General features: G+C 43.5%; 1 protein-coding gene across 1 annotated transcript in view; it reads left to right on the forward strand.

Moving 5' to 3' along the window:
• The first annotated feature begins 83 nt into the window (after positions 1-83).
• Positions 84-23,437, forward strand: part of LOC143041042 (acid sphingomyelinase-like phosphodiesterase 3b) — a 151,976-nt gene continuing 128,622 nt past the window's right edge. Inside the window, exon 1 of the mRNA XM_076212649.1 lies at positions 84-181. The gene's annotated coding sequence lies outside the window, so the exon portion shown is untranslated. The remainder of the gene's footprint in view (positions 182-23,437) is intronic.

Genomic DNA, 23,437 nt, shown 5'->3' on the forward strand with positions numbered 1-23,437 from the left:
GGGATGTTTTGATACTTCTCAGGGCTTCCCTCTCCCAGCGCATGCGCGCATGAGAACATAGAGAGCACCAGCAACACTTGGATCACTGGCAGTAGTCGTTGGCTTCTGTGATTTATAAAACAAATGAGGGGACACTGGCAAATCAACAGAGTAGAAAAAAGTCACTTTCTGGAACGTAAAGGTAAAATACTTATATCAGTATTGATGCTAGATTGATAGGGAAGATTCAGTCAGTCGATTGGTTGTGGACATGATAAGATAGTAGTAAATTTTGTTTGGTGGGGAAGAGGGAGGCAAGGAACAGGAAAGGACGGGGGGGTTGGTGTTTGGTTGGCTGCAAAGTACACTGACTTGGACCACTACACTGTTTTCAATAAATGATTTTGCATTTCGTTATATTGTAAAGTAAGTTTGCTTTTCGATGGGGGATATATTCTCAAAGTTTGTTGGTAAAGTTCGTATACATGCTATGTACATGCACATGACATATGAATACTCGTACATATATGCATGCATACGCGATACATTACTTATATAAGTACATTACATGCATACGCGGTACATTATTTATATAAGTATCACTTAGACAAAATGCTGTAGCACATTTGTAATTAATAATCACGAAGAACCCACAGTCGGAATAAAAGGAAACTTTAGAAGAATGTGTAACTTCTACTGTGGGTTCTTCGCGATTATTAAGTACATATATGTATACACACATGTATATATATACATACATGCAATGCATACAGGATGCAATCAATGGTCCTATCCACAGAAATGTTTGAAAAGGTCTTAATATCTAGAGATGCTATGTCTCCTTCTGTATACGCACCTTTGAGAATGGACAGGATGTCAGCCAACTTCAGAATTAGTCCAGTAGTCCTGGATAAAGGCCGGAGGAGTTTCAAGCTTTCAGCTAGATGGTAGATCGGACTATACATGAGCTCTGAGGTATGTGTGTGTGTGTGTGTGTGTGTAAGACACCCCTACGTACCAGAGGCACACATTATTCTTTTACGCTGTGAAACATCTAAAAAAATCTACTCTGTTCTAGGCAGCTGTCGATCACGAGTTTAGCATGTGATCCAGGATTATTGTGATGGTGGTGAATTACACAAATACATAACCCATGCATGTTTACTCGTGTATAGATATATAGTGCCTATATACGTGTTTTACACTTACATCCGCATGTATGTATACAAGAGCGCATACATTATGTACATAAATTAGCATTCCTAATGGGCTATTTCTCTTGAGATTTTTCGTAACAGGCGGTGCGTTTCCTTCAGTTCTGGGTGAAGCCAGGCTGTTTTGTTCGAATTTCCACGGACGGTAGTAAAGAGGCTCGGACGAAGATCTTATGACAAAAAAAAAAAAAAAAAAAAATCTTTTCATTCCCTTTTCCTCGTTTCCTCTATGTCTTCCTCTCTACTATCTCCTCTCCTCTTTCCTCCCTCATCCCTTATCAATTCTCTCTTCCCCTCCCGCCCTCTCCCTCCTGCTTTCTCTCTTCTTAACTCTCCTCTTGCCATCCCCTCCTCCCAACTCCTTCCCTCTTCCTCTTCCTCCTCCTCCTCCTCCTCCTCCTCCTCCTCCTTCGTCTCGTCCCTTCCTCAGACAGGGTAGAGAGGGACACTGCATCCATCTCGACCCTCCAAGTTCGTATTTCAGACGGAAGACTGAAGTCATCCGTTCTGGGCTCTTTCATGGCGCGTGAGGGTGTCTGTCCTTTTCTTGCCTGTTCGTATTTCTGTCAGCCTGTCTGTCCTCCTATGTCTCTGTCTGTCTCTCTCTCTCTCTCTCTGTCTGTCTTTTCCCCCTCTTTTTATTCTGTCTGTTCCTCTTATCTGTCATTTTCTCTGCTTTCCCGTCTGTTTGTCTATCTCAAAATTTTGCCTGTCAATTTGTCTGTCTGTCTGTCTCTGTCTTTCTCTCTGTGTCTGTTAGTGTCTCTCTATCTTTATCCGTCTCTGTCGTTCATTGTTCTTCTTTCCTTTTTTTCTCGTATGGAGCACTGACTGCATAAGTCTTAGCTAATTAGTTTTCTAAGTGTGTGTGTGTGTGTGTGTGTGTGTGTGTGTGTGTGTGTGTGTGTGTGTGTGTGTGTGTGTGTGATTCACCTTGGTCTTTGGATCACGTGTTGGACTCGTGATCGACAGCCATTTCCCTCCCAGAAGAGAGCTCAGAGCTCGTATGACCGATCTATGGGTAATGCTATGACCTTAAACGCAAACACACACCCAACTCCCCGCCCACGAGAGTTGGAGTAACGACTCGAAGCGCAGCGATACTGAAATAATTTCAGCCCTGGGCAGGATTCGAACCATATACCGCCGGTACCTCCATACTGACAGTTTGGGACTTTACCAACCGCGCCACCGAGTCGTATAAGTCGTGTGTGTGTGTGTGTGTGTGTGTGTGTGTGTGTGTGTGTGTGTGTGTGTGTGTGTGTGTGTGTGTGTGTGTGTGTGTGTGTGTGTGTGTGTGTGTGTGTGTGTGTGTGTGTGTGTGTGTAAGACACCCCTACGGACCAGAGGCACACATTATTCTTTTACGCTTTGAAACATCTAAAAAAAATCTACTCTGTTCTAGGCAGTTCCAGGTGGTAGTGGAAATGGAACTACTTAATGTAGGCCTTATGGTCTCTTACAGTCTCATGCATTCTTTTGTTCTTATGTTCTGCTGCCGTCTTGATATATTTCCTTTACTATCTCTTATGGTTATTTCCACTAAATTGTTAAAAAGTTCTTTTCTTTTCTCTCATATAATTTCTTTCTTTCTTTCACTATTTGTCTCTTAATTGTTTTGTCTCTTAGTCTCTGTCTTCCATTCTGTCTCTCACTCTCTTTCCGTGTCTCTATGTCTGCTTCTGCTTCTCTCTTTCTCTCTGTCTCTCCGTCTCTTTTTACTCTTTCTGTCTGTCCATTTTTCCTTCTCTCTGTCTGTCAGTGTGTCGTACCACTCTATTTTTAGCAGCTTGTCTCTCTAAGTGGGATATTTTCTTCTTAGCTTTTCATTTTATTTCCGACGAAATGCTTCAGTCAGGAGGCCTGAATAGATATTTTTCGTTTTCAATCTCTTGGTACCACTACAATGTCCAACGGGCATTTTATCAAAATTCCATGAAAAAAAGGGAAAGGAATTTTGTATGTGAACGGCCCTGGCTCACCTGTGTCAACATTGTATAATGTGGAATTTTCATCTGCTCTCGTATACGGCAATTTTGCTAAAACGACTCGACAATCGTATGCTTGTCGGAAGCTTTACATGCAATAACTTTTGCCTTTTGACAATTACCATCGCATACACGAGCATGTTTGCACACGTAATGTTGTTTGGTGAGCATACATGTCAAGATGTATGATTAAGTCTATTTTAGTACTTACGTGTATGCGTTAGCTAGAATGTCTTGACCGGATGAAAAATATATGTATGTGCACTTAGGAAAAACGTGGAGCACGGGTAAATATATTTACACAATTATTTCATTAATTATTCTTACGTTAGGATGTGTGTCTAAATTGTACACACTCTGATTAACATTATACATTTCCTAGACGTTTCCTAGTGTTCGTCCACCCACTAGGCAGTGTACAGAATGTACAGATTTTATCATGAGTCTAGAATTACCTATAGTCTAGAATTACCTGTACTAGAGCCGGACTCCACAGAGGTGGGGGGGGAGATAGAAATTGACCAATTTCTTCGCTACAGATGAGGTCGAGCGGGTTGCCCCGGGGACGAATTAAATCACCTGGCGGCAAGTGGATTGAAAGGGAAAAGGGGCACCTGGTATGGAAGGGGGTTAACTGAGATGAGCTTCAATAATGAATTAGTCTGAAGGCTTTGCTCTACTAAGACCTTGTAGCTCCAATATTATGTATGTACTCATATGTATGTATGTATGTATGTATGTATGTATCAACTGTTCCAGTATAACACCTCAAACAGCATCGGTATAACATATGATAATAATAATAATAGTACTACTAATAATAATAATGATAATAATAATAATAATAATAATAATAATAATAATAATAATAATAATAATAATAATAATAATAATAATAATAATAATAATAATAATAATAATAATAATAATAATAATAATAATAATAATAATAATAATAATAATAATAATAATAATAATAATAATAATAATAATACTGTAAAAATAATAACATACAATATAATATATAATAATGCAATATAATTATATTACAGTATAATAACATAACATAATACTAATAATTAGCATCGATACAGAATGCATAATAAAATAATGAGAATAAAACATGATTTTTGATCAACGAAATGTCACCGTGATGTTTTGTCCTTGTATATAATCCCCGTGTTACGTCGGAGCTGTCCTGGGGCGTCTTTCTATAGTTGCATATTTCGCCGTGTATTCTGTCCACTTAATATTTCCTACTTTTTGGTTTATGTGTGTATGATTATGTGCATTCATGTGTACATGTAGTCATGTGTGGATGTGCATGCTTACTGGAAACAGTAAGATAGCTTCCATGAGAAAATGATGGGACATATTTTAATTTTTTGAGTTTCTGGACAATTCTGAGAAGATAACTCAATAATGAGCAACAATCTGTGTGTCTTGCGATCATATCACCTCTTTCTCTTCGACCCTTCAAGGTTGACAAACCTAGTGCTTTTGATCTCTCCTCATATGGTCTATGCCAGGCTGGGTAATTGTGTTTGTGCAAACGCGCGAATGTATGTATAAATGTGTGTATGCACTTGTAAAAACAAAATGCGTGTTTGCGTTCGAATGATTGTATGTGCGGGTATGTACTTGTGTTTATATGTGATTCACCATGGTTCACCATGGTCTTGGATCACGTGTTGGACTCGTGGTCGACAGCCATTTCCCTCCCGGAAGGGAGCTCAGAGCTCATATATGACCGACCTATGGGTGACGCTATGACCTTACACGTACCCCAACCCCCGAACTCCCCGCCCACGTGAGTTGGAGTAACGACTCACAGCGCAGCGTTAATGAAATTATTTCAGCCCTGGACGGGATCCAAACTCGGATCGCTGTAGCAGCGGTTACGAACGCTACCACTGCGCCATCCAGTCGTGTATACATGTATGTGATTACGCGTGCGCCAACTTACCCGGGACCATAACGATATCAACAGCGATGATCAAGACATCGATAAGCCTTACCGGGAGATGTATGCAATCTCGTTTGTTGAATTCTGTTTATAACCAGCGCACACACACACACACACACACACACACACACACACACACACACACACACACACACACACACACACACACACACACACACACACACACACACACACACACACACACACACACACACACACACACACACACACACACACACACACACACACACACACACACACACACACACACACGGCTCGGTGGCGGATTGGTAAAGCATTGGCCTCACAAGCCAGAGAACCGGGGTTCGATTCCCCGGCCGGGCGGAGATAAGTTGGGTTTGTCTCCTTTTACGTGTAACCCCTGTTCACCTAGCAGTGAGTAGGTACGGGACGTTAGTCAAGGAGTTGTGACCTTGCTGTCCCGGTGTGTGGTGTGTGAGTGGTCTCAGACCTACCCAGAGATCGGCAAATAATGAGCTCTGAGCTCACTGCCGTAGGGTGGTGTCTGGCTGTCTCGACAGAGACTGCAGCAGATCCGAGGTGAATACACACACACACACACACACACACACACACACACACACACACTAGAACAAAGAAGAGAGAGAGAGGAGATTTGATAACTATTTACATAATGTGAGAATAAACACCTTGTGAGATCGAAACCTTTATTAGTACTACGTTTCGCTTGTTACAGCTTTTTCAAGTACAGACATGACACACACTCTGAGCACATATAAGCCAACAGGGAAGGAACTGGGAGAGGTTATCAGGGAGGGGCCTTTCTCAGATATCGTTCCTGGCAACGTAGTATGGCTTCGCTATGTGGATGACATACTATTAATTTCCCCCAGACGGTTTGACATCCCCAAACTCCAAGCGGCTCTGAACGAGGTTGAGTCATCCATCCAGTTCACCTTGGAGGAAGAAATTAACGATTCCCTTCCATTTTTGGATACCCTTATTATCAAACATGATAATTTTTTAAAATTTACAGTCTACAGGAAACCAACCAATAAGGACGATTTGACTCACTTCCTATCCCACCATGACCTCAGTATTAAAAAAGGTGTAGTCATAGGTTTCTACCTCAGAGCTCTCAGAATTTGTAGCCCTGAATTCTTAGAGGACGAGTTTAGGCACATAAAGGAGGTTTTTCATAAATTAAAATATCCAGATGGCATCATCCACCAGTGTAAGAAAAAGGCACTCAAAATAATGAAAGGGCGGGAACCAACAAAAGATCCAGCTAGGAGGCTTATCCTTCCAGCCAGCAGCGTCACCGCCACCCTCACCCGGACACTTGGGCGTTGCAACATTCAGGTAGTGGGCCAGTCCAGCAGAACTATCAAAGAGCTTTCAAGAAGGAATGACAGCCAGGACGAGATGTGGGGAAAAAACGCTGGTGTCTACCGCATACCCTGTGCTGGATGTGATAAAGTATACATCGGCGAGACTTCCCGTGACCTGAAGACCCGGATCCGGGAGCATCGCTACGATTCCCGGAACAACATCACCACCAACGCCTGTGTTATCCACCGGAACACCAACGACCACCTGATGGATTGGGATAACGCAGAACTTCTGTTTAGTGAACCAGATAGGATGAGGAGAAAATGCCTCGAAGCGGCCGCCATTCAAAGCTTCAAAACCATTGAGCAGAACAGAGGCATGTTTAATATCGCCCCTCCTATAATCCATCTGTTACCCGCATTAAATAAATGTATGAAATGTCCCCCTTAGTCCACTTCAACAAACTGTCCGAAATGTCCTCCTTTGTCTCCACCAAGTCCCACCCGTCCCCCTCCTCCCCCTCCACCTACCACCCACCCCTCCCTGATAACCTCTCCCAGTTCCTTCCCTGTTGGCTTATATGTGCTCAGAGTGTGTGTCATGTCTGCACTTGAAAAAGCTGTAACAAGCGAAACGTAGTACTAATAAAGGTTTCGATCTCACAAGGTGTTTATTCTCACAGTCTTGTCGGCTTTTGCCATTGTGATTCATATTTACAGAATCATGAAAGTCATAGAAATTATTGATAGAGAGGATCTAATAAAATGGGATGATAGAAATACAAGAGGACACGGAAAGAAAATCAGGAAAGACAGCTATAGAAGAGATCTGAAAAAGAACAGCTTTCCTCACAGAGTAATAGACATTTGGAACAAGTTAGATGAGAAAGTGGTGTGTGCAAAAATAATAAACGAATTTAAAAACAGTTTAGATAAAATGAGATATGAAGACGGGACACCACGAGCATAGCTCCCCTTCCCGTAAAATACAACTAGGTAAATACAACTAGGTAAACTAGGTAAATACACACATACACACACACACACACACACACACACACACACACACACACACACACACACACACACACACACACACACACACACACACACACACACACACACACACACACACACGCACACACACACACACACACACACACACGCATACACACACACACACACACACACACACACACACACACACACACACACACACATACACACACACACACACACACACACACACACATACACGCACACACACACACACACACATACACACATACACGCACACACACACACACACACACACACACACACACACACACACACACACACACACACACACACACACACACACACACACACATACACAAACAAGCGCAGATAGGCTTTGATATGATCTTATTAGGACTGGATGTTCATTTACTTTGGTGACCAGCAACTCACAAGATATTGTGTCTTGGTCATTGTGTGTGCGTGTGTGTGTGTGTGTGTGTGTGTGTGTGTGTGTGTGTGTGTGTGTGTGTGTGTGTGTGTGTGTGTGTGTGTGAGAGAGAGAGAGAGAGAGAGTGTGTGTGATTCACCATATTCTTGGATCACGTGCTGGACTCGTGATCGACAGCTATTTCCCTCCCGGAAGAGAGTTCAGAGTTCATATATGACCGATCTATGGGTAATGTTGTGACCTTACACGCACACACACACACACACCCAACTCCCCGCCCACGAGAGTTGGAGTAACGACTCGCAGCCCAGCTATACTGAAATTATTTCAGCTCTGGGCGGGAGTCGAACCCGGACCGCCGTAGTGGCAGCCGGGAACTCTACCACTGGGGTCATCCTCTCAGCTGATGAAAATCACCTTTCGTTAACCAGAAAAAATACTATAAAGTGCATCATCACAGTGAAGGGGATATCTTTAATCTTTTTTGAATATTTGACCAAAGGTCCTGCCTTCACCTGAATAAAATGGTTCAGCGTGAACAAAAAGGCGAATATGAGGACCTTGAGGAAGACCTAACTGAAGAAGGCTAAGACGAAGAAGCGGAAGATTCTGAGGTACAATTAGGGAAACTAGGCGGTTTTACCTTTAAAGAAGTATCTGAGAAAAAGTGGACTTTTGCAATGAACGAAAGAACAGAGTGATTTCTTCATATTCATGATCTAAACCACCGATTCGTATGAAGAAATATAACGATGAACTCGTTTCACCATCTGCACAGTTACCCAGATCTTTGGGCGGAACATTCTGACACAAGCGACGATATCATTTGAAAAAAAGTGACATTTGTTCAATTCATTTGGCTGCGGATAACCTATACAGGGAAGTGGAAGCGAGCTACTTTAATTTGACCATGTCTCCCGAACAGGAGCATCAATTGTACGAGTCACGAGCCACAAGTAATGAGTCACGAGTCACGAGTTATGAGTCACGAGTCTCAAGTCACGAGTCACAAATCACGAATTACGAGTCACGATTTACGAGTTGTGAGTCATGAGTCACAAGTCTCAAGTCACGAGTCACAAGTCACAAATCCCGAGTTACGAGTTACGAGTCATGAGTCACGAGTCACGACTCACGAGTCACCGCTACCTTTGGAAGCGATTCATCGAACAAAGGTACAGTATATCAGATACGGCCTAGACTGCTCAGAGTTGTATGTATCATAGAAGGAAGCGACTGAGAGGGACTGATTAAGGTTTTCCGATAAGCTCTCAGAATACCTCACGAATATGAAGGGCGATTGGAGAATTGGTTTAAGACAGCAATTCAATTAGTCTATAAATCCTTAAGTGCTATAGAAGCTCATATCGCATATGGGCTGATTAGTCCTTGTGTATATTGCATTACTGTGGTCGAAGATCAAAGAAGTCCCCTTCCTACCTAGGAGGATAGAGCCTTGTGTGCACTAGTCCATGTTTACCTTAATTTGGCGGAAATTCCGTTCCCCAATCGCTGAACAGTTGGTATTTATGGTAATTTCCAAATATCCTAGTTTCTTATTATTATCTATAATTTTTTTCTTCATTTCAGTGTGTGAATTCCAGTGTGAATAGTACTTCATTTGGTGATATCAAATCTGTTCATCAATAATTCCACACCATAGCCTTATCAGTCTTTAGGGTGTGACGTCATGTCGTCCTTCTCATCAATCCGTTTTCGTCGAGAGTTGAAGGAGTCCGTTCATATAATTCCACATCAGTTCACATGCAAGAGTTACTCTTCAGACCAGTGTGTTTATTCAAAATGGGGGTTGTGACCCCCCTAGGGACCCACAGAGTTTCATAAATGGGACCACAAATCGAAAACTAGAGGTAGTTAGCGGATGCTTGACGAATTTATTCAATATTGGATTGGTTTCCGGAAACTCAGAGAACAGTAATTCATAAATAATGATAATAATGATAATGATAATGATAATAATGATAATGATAATAATGATAATGATAATAAATAATAGTAATGAAAATAATGATAACAATGATAATGATAATAATAATAATAATGATAATAATAATAATAATAATAATAATAATAATAATAATAATAATAATAATAATAATAATAATAATAATTATAATAATAATAATAGTGATAATAATAGTGATAATAATAATAATAATAATAATAATAATAATAATAATAATAATAATAATAATAATAATAATAATAATAATAATAATAATAATAATAATAATAATAATAATACATACATACATATACCAAGGCTTTTTCCCCCTTACAAGGGGGAAAAGAATATTGCCACCAAGTATTCCCACTTGGATCGTAAGAGGCGAGAAGAAAGGGACGGGCATTGGGACTAGGCATCCTTCTCCTTGTAGCCCCATAGGGGAAATTCCTAAAAGAAAAAGATAATGATGATGATGATGATGATGATGATGATGATGATGATGATGATGATGATGATGATGATGATGATGATGATGATGATGATGATGATGATGATGATGATGATGACGATGACGATGATGGCGATGATGATGACGATGACGATGATGATGATGATGATGATGATGATGATGATGATGATGATGATGATGATGATGATGATGATGATGATGATGATGATGATGATGATGATGAATGCTGATGGTGATGACAGTGATGATGGTGATGGTGATTATGATGATGATGATGATGATGATGATGATGATGATGATGATGATGATGATGATGATGATGATGATGATGATGATGATGATGATGATGATGATGGTGATTATGATGATGATGATGATGATGATGATGATGATGATGATGATGATGATGATGATGATGATGATGATGATGATGATGATGATGATGATGATGATGATGATGATGATGATGATGATGATGATGATGATGATGATGATGATGACGACGACGACATCACTAATGAAAATGAAGATGACAGACCATTTTCTTGGCGAGTGTCCTGCAGGCTACTTTCTATGATAATTAACGAGAACGTAAATAAACGAAATGACAAGAAAGTGGACTACAACGAGTGAAAATCTGTCCCTGTATTCAACGGTGTCCGTATATTCACGTGTATTTCCTTATGTTTGTGTGTCTGTGTCTAAGTATCGATGTGTGTGTTCGTGTGTGTGTGCGTGTGTGTAGGCGCGAGTGTCTTCATGTGTGACTGTATGTGTACGAGCGTACATGTGTGTACATATGTGTACGTATGTGTGTGCTCATGTGCGTGTGCTTGCATGTTTCGAGGACCTCCGTACGCGTCCGTGGGTACACAGGCGTACTCGAATTCCATTCGTGTGTACGCGCGCGCGGGCGTGTGTGTGTGTGTGTGTGTGTGTGTGTGTGTGTGTGTGTGTGTGTGTGTGTGTGTGTGTGTGTGTGTGTGTGTGTGTGTGTGTGTGTGTGTGTGTGTGTGTGTGTGTGTGTGTGTGTGTGTGTGTGTGTGTGTGTGTGTGTGTGTGTGTGTGTGTGTGTGTGTGTGCGTGTACGCGAGTGTACGCCCCAAGTCCATACCATATTTCCCACCGAGCGGTCACAGCCTTGGGGAAACTCGAGATAAGATTTCCCTCAGCCGAACCCTAATGATGTGTGGAAGCCTCGCCTAAGGGTGGAGGTGTTGAGGGAGGGAGAGGGACGAGGAGGAGAGGAAGGGGAGGAAGGGGAGCGAGAGGGAGATGGAGAGAGAGAGGGAGGAGGGAGGAGAGGAAAGAGAGAAAGGAGAAGGGTAAGGGAGGGAGAGGGACGAGGAGGAGAGGAAGGAGAGAAAAAGGGAGAGGGGAGGAGAGAAAGCAGAGGGACGAGGGGAGGAGGGGAAAGAGAGGAACGAGGAGAAGAGGATGGAGAGGAAGGGGATCGAGAGGGAGATGGAGAGAGGGAGGGTGAGTGGAAGAGAGGAAAGAGAGGGACGAGGGGAGGAGAGGATGGAGAGGAAGGGGATCGAGAGGGAGATGGAGAGAGAGAGGGGGAGGGGAGGAGAGGATGGAGAGGAAGGGGATCGAAAGGAAGATGGAGAGAGAGAGAGAGGGGGAGGGAAGGAGAGGAAAGAGAGGAAGGAGAAGGGTTAAGGAAAGGAGGAGGTTAAGGGAGGAAGAGTGGAAGGAGAGGAAGGGAAGCGAGAAGGAGATGGAGAGAGAGAGAGAGGGAGAAGGGAGGAGAGGAAAGAGAGAAAGGAGAAGGGTAAGGGAGGGAGAGGTGGAAGGAGGAGGGAAGAGGGAAGGAGAGGTAGAGGGTGGAGGAGTGGAAGAAGAGGGGTAGGGGGAACGAAAGGACAGAGAGAAAGGAAAGGGAGAGGGAGAAGGGGAAGAAGAAGGAGAGGGGGGAAAGGAGAGGGAGAGGGGGAAAGGAGAGGGAGAGGGGGAAAGGAGAGGGAGAGGGGGAAAGGAGAGGGAGAGGGGTAAAGGAGAGGGAGAGGGGGAAAGGAGAGGGAGAGGGGGAAAGGAGAGGGAGAGGGGGAAAGGAGAGGGAGAGGGGGAAAGGAGAGGGAGAGGGGGGAAAGGAGAGGGAGAGGGGGAAAGGAGAGGGAGAGGGGGAAAGGAGAGGGAGAGGGGGGAAAGGAGAGGGAGAGGGGGAAAGGAGAGGGAGAGGGGGAAAAGAGAGGGAGAGGGGGAAAGGAGAGGGAGAGGGGGAAAGGAGAGGGAGAGGGGGAAAGGAGAGGGAGAGGGGGGAAAGGAGAGGGAGAGGGGGAAAGGAGAGGGAGAGGGGGAAAAGAGAGGGAGAGGGGGAAAGGAGAGGGAGAGGGGGAAAGGAGAGGGAGAGGGGGAAAGGAGAGGGAGAGGGGGAAAGGAGAAGAAGAAAAGGAAAACGAGGAAGACGAAGAAGATAGAGAGTAACGAGAGATGGGAGGGGGAAGAGAAGAAGTCAGGGGAATAGTAGAGAAGGCAAGAGAACAAAGATGGAGTAGGAGAGGAAGAGGGAGAAGATGGAGGAGGAGGAGAAAGAGGTGGGTGGGGGGAAGGAGGAGGAGGAGGGTTCAGGGTGGGGGGGTTATAAAGAAGGAGGGACAATGTGGAGTGTTTTGTCAGCAAAGGATTACAAAGGCGGATCATGCCGACAGGAGATCTTTTGGTCCATATCTAGGTCGGATGCGAAAAAAAAAAAATCATAATGATAATAAATTAATAAATAAAAACTGTAATAACTAGTGTTTCAATGCTTGGGAACCATATTACAGTGAAATTGTGAAGTCACAAATGGCTAAAGAGATATTCAAGAAGAGAAGCAGAGAAGAGGAATTGTACAAGATAAAAATGACCAATTTTATTTGGGTGAAAACTAGTCTCCAGTCATAAAATAGTCACAAAGATGGTTAAGAACAGATATAAATTGAATAGTAGAGCAAAGGGTTAGTAGAAGATAAAAGTGACCAACATTATTTGGATGGAAATTAATCTCCGACCTTAAAATAATGTTACGTGACTCTGGTTCATAGGAATAAGAACATAAGAATGATGGAGAGTGTTAGAGACCATATGGCCCACACTAGGCAGTTCCATGTCCATGACCGCCTGTCATCCCCCATCCATAAAGTTGTCTAACCTTCTCTTAAGACAACCGATAGTTTCAGTGCTCGATACATGATTACTATTGACTATTTATGGAGTCAGTACATCATACGAAAGACAGTGTAAATTAGGAGGGATAGGAGGGGAGGGAGGAGGGGGATGGGAATGGAAATGGAGTGGAGTGTAGACAAGGGGGAGGAAGATAGGGTGGAGAGGTGGAGGGCAGGCAGTAAGTGGAAGCAGGAAGGGATATTGTGGAGGAGGAAGAAAATGAGGAGGACGATTAGGAGGAGTAAGAGGAAGAGGACGAGGAGGAGGAGGAGACGGAATATAGAGGAACAGGAAGATGGAGGAGAATGATGGAAGGTGAAGAAGATGGAGAGAGATGGAGTGTTCTTGGATATCAATGTAAGTCAGGAGAGAGTGGAGAAGGAAGTGAGCGGAGAGAGAGAGAGAGAGAGAGAGAGAGAGAGAGAGAGAGAGAGAGAGAGAGAGAGAGAGAGAGAGAGAGAGAGAGAGAGAGAGAGAGAGAGAGAGAGAGAGAGAGAGAGAGAGAGAGAGAGAGAGAGAGAGAGAGAGAGAGAGAGAAAGAGAGAGAGAGAGACAGAGAGAGAGAGAGAGAGAGGGGAAGGGGAGGGGAGGAGAGAAAGAGAAAGAGAGAGAGAGAGAGAGAGAGAGAGAGAGAGAGAGAGAGAGAGTGAGAGAGAGAGAGAGAGAGAGAGAGAGAGAGAGAGAGAGAGAGAGAGAGAGAGAGAGAGAGAGAGAGAGAGAGAGAGAGAGAGAGAGAGAGTCATTAATTCATCATCATATCATCAAGTCATGTACTCATTCAGTTATCTGGTTGTTCAGTCATCTGGCTATGTGATTGATTATATAGGAGCATAACTATATTGCCTATTGATTATAGTTAGGCCTTGCTGTGGATGTGCTGTGTCTTGCGACACTGCTTCTGACCCAGGGCGGTGGGCAGGGTGCAGGGATGACCCGTCATCCAGGAGGTGCTCAGATGAGAGGGAGGGTGGGAGGGGTGTGGAGTGTATTTAGGGATGAAATGGGTGGGAGTGTTTTTATGCCTTTCCCTTTTTGGCTACCTCCCTTGGAAGGGGGAAAAAGCCGTGGTATATGTATGTATGTATGTATTTCTATAGTTGTATAATCACAATCATAGTCGTAGTTATACACTCGTATAGTTATGTAGTGTGCAATTGTACAATTATTTATGCATCTATATTTAATTATGGAGTTATACAGGCATGAAATCATATAGTTACGTTATTATTCAACAATTTAGCTACTTAGCTATCTTGTTATCTATCTGAATAACTGTTTAGCCATCTAGCTATGTAATTACATATCTATTTATCAATTTCTTTCCTTAGTAAATCATCTTGTACATTCATTTAATCATGAAGGAAATTAGAATATTATCTTGCTCGTGTGGTTTACCTCACTCAGCCTGAAGGCGTGTTTCCCTCTTCATCTTTTCCTTCAATTCTTGAAAAGAAAGAAAGAAAGAAAGAAAGAAAGAAAGAAAGAAAAACTTCTTATGGGCCCAAACTACCTCGCCATATTTTCTAACGCTTTCATCAAATTCCCTTCCCTTTGTGCTTTCGTAATTATTTCATTTGGTCTCTTTTGTTTACGAAAAAAGAAGGTTTGTGTTTACATAACCGCGAACGACGTCTTCCTGGAGTCTCGCCTTTAAGGGAAGAAAACGGAGGTTTTTCAAAGAAAATGGGGAAGTTGAGCTCAGAGAGGGAACTCGATCGGTGGGTGGAATTCTACGGGAGACATTAGCCAGGTATCGTGTGGGCGTGACTACGGGCGGATGTGGGCGTGACTACGGGCGGATGTGGGCGTGATAGCCTCGTTCTGTGGTCGCATTATCCCAGTGCACCCATGGGACCACAGCTAGGATGGAGCAAGGGCATTATGGTCTTAACAATCGCAAAAAATGTAATTCTTTCCCAACGAGTCCTTTTTACCTTGGATTTTTCCTACTTCTCTATAGGTGACATCATGTTTTCACCATGATATTTTTGGAGCAGTTGTCCATATATTCCACGTGCTATGATGATTTTTGACAGTATGTTAAACAAAATTAGGTTAGGTTAGGTTAGGTTGGGTTAAGTAAAGTTAGGTAAGGTTAGGTGAACTTAAAGCCTTTAAAGTCGGGAAAGGGACCTATTGGGAAATATTTCACTCCTTGCCAAAAGATAATTTCAGTTGGTATATGACGTCACAGCCACATCCTCCCAGTCAGCCAACCAATCAACTGGCTCCAAGCTCACAAGGGGCGGGGCCATTGGAACTCGAAGGCCAATTAGAAACATCTCCATGTGACGTCAGCAGAGGTTTTCGTCAGCAGACCTTCTCTCACAAAGTCTTCGTTTGATATTTCACCCACATAAGGTGTGAGGTCATATGAGATCAGGTGCTATGTGACCCTATTCTTTATGTGTTTTTGAAAGCCTTACTTGTTCTAGTACGGATGAAATGATAACATAAAAGCCACATCGTCTTTTAATTCCTTCAGTGACGTTCACTAAGCTGAATAGAATCTCTTTATCTATAGCTAGAACATGTCTACGACTATAGTTACTTGCTAGAGGTGGTCCCACGAGATGGACATTTGAAGAGAAGTATCCATACACGACTACGTGTTAACGGGTATTAATGGAGGTGAACTCAAGTCCAATTGTACAGAAACTTGTACACTATATAGTTGTACAAGGACCGATCATCGTCTTGGTGTGTCGGGCCAAGCAATCCTCAATCCCACTGAGAGGTTTCGATGGTTACGTTGTACAGGTAACAACGTCCATCTCTACCGACTCTCTTACATTCAGTATTGCAACATTCACGCTTAGCAAAGGACTTAGCCAGGTAGTAGAGGCCAGGTAGTGGCGGGGGCTCTTTCGACACACCCTGTCCGAGCAAGGGCAAGTCCCGGTACGAGGCTCATGACATGAATAAGATGTAAGACACATGGCTACACAGAACCGCGTCCAAAGACTCCACCGCCCTCCTTCAGAACCTAAGGTGAACTGAAGGTAGAGTCAATCTCTGGACAGGCTTTTCATACACACACACACACACACACACACACACACACACACACACACACACACACACACACAAAACCGGTGGCGCGGTTGGTAGAGTCCCAGACTGTCAGTACGGCGGTGCCGGCGGTACCTGGTTCGAATCCTGCCCAGGGCTGAAATTATTTCAGTATCACTGCACTTCGAGTCGTTACTCCAACTCTCGTGGGCGGGTAGTTGGGGGTGTGTGTGCGTGTAAGGTCATAGCATTACCCATAGATCGGTCATACGAGCTCTGAGCTTTCTTCCAGGAGAGAAATAGCTGTCGATCACGAGTCCAACACGTGATCCAAAGACCAAGGTGAATCACACACACACACACACACACACACACACACACACACACACACACACACACACACACACACACACACACACACACACACACACACACACACACACACTAACAAAACAAATATGTTTTGCTACATGAAACGGTGATTTAGCGGGTGATGTAAAGTCTCGGAGGGACTTGGATTTATTCTCATGTACGAAAATTATGTACACTGAGAAGTAAGGGGAAGGACCTCCTTACCTTTACTAACTAGGTCCTTGACCAAGACAGCCCTCCTGCCAGGTACTTGACCTAGGCAGTCCTAGTACCAGGTACTTGACCTAGGCACTCATAGTGCCGAGCCTTGACCTCGGCAATCCCGTCCCTGAGGGCACAGCTGACCATGATAAAGGACGAGGGGGTAGGCTTCGTGGGTTGCCCTTTGGGAGATGTGTTAGTCATCAAATATAGGTATGGGTGTTAGTTCCGTTATATAGGGGTTGTATAGTTGGGCGTGGCTAGATATGGTATAAATATATTAAGTTACGGTAATGTAATTGGGATATATATATATATATATATACATTATATATATATATATATATATATATATATTATCTCTCTCTCTCTCTCTCTCTCTCTCTCTCTCTCTCTATATATATATATATATATACATATATTATATATATATGTATATATTATATACATATATATATATACACATACATATGTATATATATATGTATATATATACATATATGTATATATATATACATGTATATACATATACACATACATACATACATACATACATACATATATATATATATATATATGTATATGTATGTATATATGTACATATGCATGAAGACTAGATTCAAGCATGATATGTGATCTAAACTTATTTTAACGAAACTAATTACAAAGCGTAGTAAGAAAGACAGAGGGTTATGTATGGTTACATAAATCTCCGAATTTAATCCAGCCCGCAAGGCTTAAATCCGTATTTCGTGGAATAGCATAATCGCCTTACGACGCCGCTCGCTTCCCCGGAAACAATATGGCTGCTGTCTAATTACACAGCCTGATTTGCGAAAATGAGGTTATAAACTGATTACACAGGCTATAAAAACCAAAGTGGTTATAGACGGTCTGCTCAGTCTATAAAAGTTAGCATAACGATTATTGCCTCATTATGCAGGCTGGGGGAGGTAGTATCCTTATCACCTCATTTTGACCCCCCCCACCCCCGCCCACCCACACAGGAACTAATGTGGAGCTCTCCTAATTATGTAGTCTATGAGGCGCAGCATTATGACCTGTATTCAAGAAATCCGTTGATCACGCGACGACGTTACCATCGTGCAACCGATGACGCAAAGTGACGTCATTTTTTTGGTCTTGTTCTTCGTGATGTCGGAACCGAACTTAGGTTAGATCAGGGTAAGGATAGCAATGGACAGAGACGAAAGGTGGCAAGGCGGATGGAACTGTCTAGTGTAGGCCTTATGGTCTCTCGTTAGTCTCCTCGATTCTTGTAACCTATACGACGTCGTCGTGTGCCCGATGACGTCGCGTGCCCGAAGGTTATCGTCGTCTGCACGGTGACGTTGGGCACACTACGTGTTTCTTGAATGCGAAATGATTTCTGTCCAGCAGTGTTGCCACTGTGATCAATGCCAATTCCCTCAAATGAGTGAGAATTTTATTCCACAAAATTCCCACAAGAAAATCTGGATTTCCACATACTTTCCCCACAAAAAGAAAGAATTATCATATACACAAATAAGTTCATTGCAACGTATAATTTGCTCACAAGACATCCCATGTGAGAAAATTTCTCAGACACAAATTTGTGGAAAATTCCCAGAAAATGGCATCCCTGCAGTGTCCAGATAAGTTGACAATGAGTCTGCTCATCAATACGAAGAGTCCCCGTGCTCAGTCTCCTCGGGTTGACGACTGAATGAATAGAAATAGATTTGTCTTCGTCAGACATAACCAGGGCTTCCGTCCTTGGGGGGATTGTGTCGCAAAAAAAAAAAAAAAAAAAAAAAAAAAAAAAAAAAAAAAAAATCATGGAATTGGTAAGGGACAGTCTTGTGAAGAGTAATTGGTATTCGTTGTTGAAAGGAGATTAGGACCAAAGACTAAAACGAGGTTATGTAAGTTGGGTTTACCCTTTCGATGCCAGCCTCTTGTTGGATGAAATCCTTATGAGGTTCTGGTCCTGACAAGTGGCTTGGATCTCCCTCAGGTTGAATAAAATTGCCTGGAGGTGGAAGAGGAGGTGGAAGAGGAGGTGGAAGAGGAGGTGGAAGAGGAGGAAACGAAGGGGGATGAGAATAAGGATGAGAGGGAGGAGACAGAAAGGGGAGGAGGTTGAGGAGGAGAATGACGAAGAGAAAAAGGGGAGAAGGAGGAGGAGGAGGAGAAGGAGGAGGAAGAGAAGGAAGAGGAGGAAGGGATAAGGAGATAGAAGTGAAAGAGGAAGAATATGAGAAGGGAGGAAGGAGGAGGAGGAGGAGGAGAAGGGGAGGAAGAAGTGGAAGAGGAAGAATATGAGAAGGGAGGAAGGAGGAGGAGGAAGAGAAGGAGGAGGAGGAAGAAGGGATAAAGAGATAGAAGTGGAAGAGGAAGAATATGAGAAGAGAGGAAGGAGGAGGAGGAGGAGGAGGAGAAGGTGGAGGAGGAGGAGGAGGAGGAGGAGGAGGAGGAGGAGGAGGAAGGGATAAAGAGGAGGAGGAGGAGGAGGAAGGGATAAAGAGATAGAAGTGGACGAGGAGTATGAGAAGGAAGAAAGAGAAGGAGGAGGAGGAAGAGAAGGAGGAGGAGAAAGAAGAGGAGGAGGAGGAGGAAGAAGAGGAGGAGGAGGAGGAGGAGGAGGAAGCGCGGGGAGATCACCAGGAGCACAAAAAATAACCAAGAACAAAAATTCTTATATTGCAAATTCTCTGATAGGAATGCAACATTGCAGAATTAATTGGGTTTGGTAGCTGGTGGGTGGGCGGGCAGGGGGCTGGGGAGGGGGGCTGGGGGAGGGGGTGGAAGCGAGGGGGGAGGGGGGCTGGGGGAGGGGGGCTGGGGGAGGGGGTGGAAGCGAGGTGGGGTGGGGGTGGTGATGGGGGTGGGGGTGGTAGACTGGATGTGAATTCCGTTTAATGTTAGCTATGGGGCATTGTGGGGCGTTATGGGAGGAAGGAGAAGTGGAGGACAAAGAGAGGAGTGGAGGACAAAGAGAGGAGTGGAGGACAAAGAGAGGAGTGGAGGACAAAGAGAGGAGTGGAGGACAAAGAGAGGAGTGGAAGACAAAGAGAGGAGTGGAGGACAAAGAGAGGAGTGGAAGACAAAGAGAGGAGTGGAGGACAAAGAGAGGAGTGGAAGACAAAGAGAGGAGTGGGGGACAAAGAGAGGAGTGAAGGACAAAGAGAAGCTAGAGGGAATGTAAATGAAAGGACGAAGGGAAAATAGGAAAAAAAAAGAAGCGGAGGAAAATTAAAGAAGATAGGCCACGAAGGAAGGGGAAGAGGAGACAGAGGAAGTGGAGGAGAAGGAAGAGGAGGAGGAGGTGGAAGGAAGGGAGAGGGCAGGGAAGAGCCTGAGAGGGATAAAGGAGGAAGAGGAGGAACAGAGCGAGGAGGAGGAGAGTGAGGAGGAGGGCTAGAAGGAGAAGGAGGAGAAAGAGAAGAGGAAAGGGAGGAGGAACATAAGGAGGAGGAAGAAAAGATGAAAGAAGGCAAAGAGGAGGGACGTGGAGTGTAAGGGTGAAGGTAAAACGATAAGGAGAAATAGAAGTAGGAGAGGAGGAGGAGGAGGAGGAGGAGGAGGAGGGGAGGAGGAGGAGGAGGAGGAGGTAGAGGAGTATCGAAGAGGGAAACGAAGACGGGAGATGTGAATATGAGAATAACACGATAACAAAAGGCATATAACGAAGGTGGAGTACAGGGGAGGGATGATAACGAGGAGATGAAGAGGAAGAGGGCAAAAGATAAAAATAAAAAATAGAAAACGGAGAACGGACACGATGGTATCGCTTTCCGTGAAATGGTGGAGTCGTGGTAATGGCGAAAGGGAAGATCCAGGAAGGAGAAAGAGAAAACGGGAGAGGAGAGGAAAGGGGAAGGGGAGGGGGAAGGGGAGGAGAAAAAGGTAAGGAAAGGGAGAGGAAAGGGGAAAGGGAGGGGGGAGGGGAGGAGAAAGTGGTAAGGAAAGGGAGAGGAACGGGGAAGGGGAGGAGGAGGGAGAGGAAAGGTGAAGGTGAAGATGAAGGTGAAAAGGGAGAAAATGATCGTATGAAAATGAGAGGAAGAGGAAGACTGCAGGAACAGATGAAGAGGAAGGAGAATTGGTGGGACGATGGGGATAGAAGAAAGAAGAAAGAAGAAGAAGAAGAAGAAGAAGAAGAAGAAGAAGAAGAAGAAGAAGAAGAAGAAGAAGAAGAAGAAGAAGAAGAAGAAGAAGAAGAAGGAGAAGAAGAAGAATGCGAAGAAGAAGAAGAATGCGAAGAAGAAGAAAAATGCGAAGAAGAAGAAGAAGAATGCGAAGAAGAAGAAGAAGAAGAAGAAGAAGAAGAAGAAGAAGAAGAAGAAGAAGAAGAAGAAGAAGAAGAAGAAGAAGAAGAAGAAGAAGAAGAAGAAGAAGAAGAAGAAGAAGAATGCGAAGAAGAAGAAGAAGAAGAAGAAGAAGAAGAAGAAGAAGAGTGCGAAGAAGAAGAAGAAGAAGAATGCGAAGAAGAAGAAGAAGAATGCGAAGAAGAAGAAGAAGAAGAAGGAGAATGCGAAGAAGAAGAAGAAGAAGAAGAAGAAGAATGCGAAGAAGAAGAAGAAGAAGAGGAAGAATGCGAAGAAGAAGAAGAAGAAGAATGCGAAGAAGAAGAAGAATGCGAAGAAGAGGAAGAAGAAGAAGAAGAAGAAGAAGAAGAATGCGAAGAAGAAGAAGAAGAAGAATGCGAAGAAGAAGAAGAAGAATGCGAAGAAGAAGAAGAAGAATGCGAAGAATACGAAGAAGAATACGAAGAAGAAGAAGAAGAATGCGAAGAAGAAGAAGAAGAAGAAGAAGAAGAAGAAGAAGAAGAAGAAGAAGAAGAAGAAGAAGAAGAAGAAGAAGAAGAAGAAGAAGAAGAAAGCGAAGAATGCGAAGATGAAGAAGAAGAATGCGAAGATGAAGAAGAAGAATGCGAAGAAGAAGAAGAAGAATGCGAAGAAGAAGAAGAAAAAGAAGAAGAAGAATGCGAAGAATACGAAGAAGAAGAAGAAGAAGAATACGAAGAAGAAGAAGAATACGAAGAAGAAGAAGAAGAAGAAGAAAAAGAAGAAGAAGAACGCGAAGAAGAACGCGAAGAAGAAGAAGAACGCGAAGAAGAAGAAGAACGCGAAGAAGAAGAAGAACGCGAAGAAGAAGAAGAAGAAGAAGAAGAAGAAGAAGAAGAAGAAGAAGAAGAAGAAGAAGAAGAAGAAGAAGAAGAAGAAGAAGAAGAAGAAGAAGAACCCGAAGAAGAAGAATAAGAAGAACGCGAAGAAGAAGAAGAACGCGAAGAAGAAGAATAAGAAGAACGCGAAGAAGAAGAATAAGAAGAACGCGAAGAAGAAGAAGAAGAACGCGAAGAAGAAGAAGAAGAACGCGAAGAAGAAGAAGAAGAACGCGAAGAAGAAGAAGAACGCGAAGAAGAAGAAGAACGCGAAGAAGAAGAAGAACGCGAAGAAGAAGAAGAACGCGAAGAAGAAGAAGAAGAAGAAGAAGAAGAAGAAGAACGCGAAGAAGAAGAAGAAGAAGAAGAAGAAGAAGAAGAAGAAGAAGAAGAAGAAGAAGAAGAAGAAAAAGAAGAAGATGAAAAGGTCCAAGAGAAAGGTGGAGACGTTGGGGGTGGAGAGAGGAAGGTGAGAGGAAGAGGGGTAGTGGAGGAGAGAAGAGTGGATTAGGGAAGAGAAGGAAGAGGGAAGAGGAAAAATAAAAGGAAGAGGAAAGAAGAGGCAATGACTGGGAGGAGGAGGAGGAGGAGGAGGAGGAGGAGGAGGAGGAGGAGGAGGTGGAGGGGTGGGTGTAAGGAGAGACGGAGAAATAGCATGGTAGGGAGAGCAATTTCCTCCAGGAGGCGCTTATCTGTGCTCGAAAATGTCACCTTTGCCCTGCGTGTTGTCAGGGCAGATAAAGGTCACCGGTGACCTCTGAACTCAAACCCGGGTCCCCCTGCCGTAAAGCGAGATCGAAACCAACGCACTACAGTGTTTTGGTGGCGAACCTAAATGAAATCCTCGTCTTGGTAACGTGACCCTAAATACAGCTAAGGTTTAATATCCACAATTCTACTTATAACCTCTTGTGTTCTCCACTATAGTAACAACTGCATCCCAAAAGCATACATACATTCGAACATATATATATATACATACATACATATATCGATACGTACATGGATACATACGAACATACGTATATACATACATGCATGTATATACATATACCTGCGCACACTCATCCATATATGCATACATACGTGCAACCACGATCCACAGTTTCCGCCACACCTTGGATCCGCAGAGGTAAGGAGCATATGTCCTTCTGGCTGCGAGTTACGGGAGTTCTGACGACAAAAGCAATTTGTAAACGCTG

This window comes from Oratosquilla oratoria, chromosome 30 (assembly GCF_046742065.1).
Source record: "Oratosquilla oratoria isolate Oo_2021 chromosome 30, ASM4674206v1, whole genome shotgun sequence".
NCBI classification, from domain to species: domain Eukaryota; kingdom Metazoa; phylum Arthropoda; class Malacostraca; order Stomatopoda; family Squillidae; genus Oratosquilla; species Oratosquilla oratoria.